Raw genomic sequence first — 2,711 nt, forward strand, 5'->3', positions numbered from 1 at the left:
ATGAATGTCCGTCCCTCGTCTGGCGCGGCTTAGGCCCGGCCCGGGAGAGCGCGACGTCACCACATCGATCGGAAAACACAACGGGCAAAGAGGCCACGGGGGAAGGTAGCGCAGCGAGGACAACGATCAGAGGAGCCTGCTTCAGCCTCGCCGCACACCCCACTTCCCGCAGGGCTCGGCTGGCGGCGAGGGCCCCGCGAGGAGGCAGCGCCTGCCAGCGGCAGAACGGGGCACCTAGGCACCCGGACCGCGCCCGTGTGAATGCACGGCGAGGGGGGCGCGCGCGGCGAGACAACCCCGCAACGCCTGCCACCCCCCGCCACCCTCGGGTACCAGAGACCGGAGGGCTTCGTGTCGACCGCGGGTCCTCCGGGAACGCCTGGATTACGCGCGAGCCGGCGCGCAGGCCCAAGCGGGCGGCTCACGAACCAGAGACAGGAGGGCCCGGGCACCGGGCGGCGGGCAAGCGCCCCGCGGGGGGGCACCCCACGCGCTCGCGCCGAGGAGCCCGGCCCCCGTCGGGGACCGTTCGCCAGAGGACTGCGTGTCCACACCTCTCCGGTGGCACAAAATGTCGATCTCTGGCGTAAAAAATCACCGCGCCCGTCGGCGGCGCCTATCCACGGACCTCAGCGGCCTCCTCGGAACCGGTCTCGGGCCACCGGACCCCGGTCACCACCCCATCCCCGCTAGCGGGAGGAGCGGCTGGGCCACCTGGTCGACCCCCGAAGCAGGGGAGCCCCGAAGACAGGCGAGGAGGGCGAGGAGACGAGATACTCCCCACCGCAACGGTCGCAGGCGCGGGCAGGGGCCGCCACGAACCACCGCGCCTCCGAACTGGGACTCGGGGAGGGGGCGTGAGGGGAAACGTACCACCGAGGCGCCTCCGACGAACGGGCCTCCGACGGCCCACCCCCACCGGCCCGGCCGCCCGGTCTCTGGGGACGGGAAAACGGGGGAGGAAAAGTCGAGTCGGACCGACCGGGACCCGCGCGTGCCCCCCGTCCCGGTCCACCTCGCCCTCCACGTGCCTCCCCGCAGGGCCCGGCCCCGGTCCCCGCCGCCGGAACGGGACTCCGGAGAGTCGCGTCCGGCGACACCGTCCCCCGCGAGCACGCACGCGGGCCGGGGACTCCCTCCCCGGCCACACGCGCGGGCGGCGTACGGTCAACGTCTCCCGATCGGGACTTGGGTGAAAATTCCCGCGGAGGGGCGTCCGACGACAGGCCCGCGGGAAGGACCGCGGACGGGCCCGCGGGGCCCTGGCCGGGCCATCCCGCGCGGCCCCGGGTCGGCGGGCAGCCTCCGGAGCGGGACGCGGGGGAGAGAAAACAAAGTGCGATCGACACGGAAGGGCCGACGCCGGGCAGGCCCGGCCGCGGGCCGGGCGGGCGGGCCGGCGCGCGGGCGCGTCCCGCCCTCTCAGCGTTCCTCCGCGAGCGGAGGGGCACGGGCGAGCGCCGGTCGACGCGACCGGGCAGCCCGGGGGACGGGCGGCGGTCACTCCCTCAGAAACCTGCACCTCCAATCTCCGGCGAACGGGCGACGCGCCGTCTCCACGGCACCACCGGGACGATTCCGCCGGTGACGCCGGCCGCCCGCGACGCCTCCCCGGGCACAGCGGCCAGATCCCTCCCCTTGGCGCGGTCGCCGGAGCTCCGGAGGGAAGGGACGATATAAAAGCGGCCGCCAGGTGGCGCCCGACAACCGGAGCGAACGTCAGCGGGACGGATCCGGATCGCGAGCCGGCGAGGGCGCCCCGCCGCCGGCACGGTCGCCGGACCTCGTCCCGGCCCACCTCGGATGGCCTCTCCGGGCCCGGAGCGGGCCGGCTTCGGCCACCGAGCTCCCGGCCGCCACGACGCGACCCCGGCCGCTCAAGGGGGACCCGGGGCGGGCGGGGGAGGGGGGAATCTTGGGTTTGGTTTCGTTTTCTTCCTTTTGCGCGAGATCTTGATCGAAAGACAGCTCACGTGCGACGCCGTATTCGTCTCGGACACACGTGGTAGCCAGTCCACGGGGACCCACCTCCTGGAGTACCGTATTTTGCACTGTATAACCCCCCCCCCCCCCGGTAGACCGCGCACCCACGTCTTTGGCCCAATCTTTCGAGGGGGGGGGGAGGACGTTTCCTTTTAATCCCCTCCCCCCCCCCCCGTGTGTCTTTACGTTTCGGTACCCATCTTCTGCATCACAAGGGAATTCTAGCGTCCAGTCTTTGACGCGTTCCAGTATGAGAAATTTTACGTAACGAGTAATTACAGAACGCAAGAACAGGTGCGAGGTTCGAGACGTTTCACGTACCGGTCACACCCTCAAGGCCTTTTACGCACCCTTGAAGGCCAAGAACTCTTGGCCGCTGCCAGTTCCTCCCGAGTTCCACAAAACCGATGATCCCACGCCAGGGTATTGACTTATCGGTCATGCGGATATCGTGATCGACGTCTAGGATCACGCTTTTAACTCAGAAGCGTCAATAAAAGAATGAAAAAATACTCAACCACGTACGGAATCGGCCCGAGCCGCGTAGAACGCGCATCCTCATCTTCCCCTCAGACACTCGGGCCAAACGGTGCGCATTATACACGGCGATTTACGGCATCTGTTTCCTATCTGGAACTTCGGACCTCTCCCTCTTCTCTATGTCTCCCCCGCCCCCTTTTAATGTCTCAATGACAGTCCACGGTCAATACCATTCCATATCAGCTTCA

Source organism: Rhinolophus sinicus, chromosome 12 (assembly GCF_057876585.1).
Source record: "Rhinolophus sinicus isolate RSI-liver-muscle chromosome 12, RSI-T2T, whole genome shotgun sequence".
Taxonomy (NCBI): Eukaryota; Metazoa; Chordata; class Mammalia; order Chiroptera; family Rhinolophidae; genus Rhinolophus; species Rhinolophus sinicus.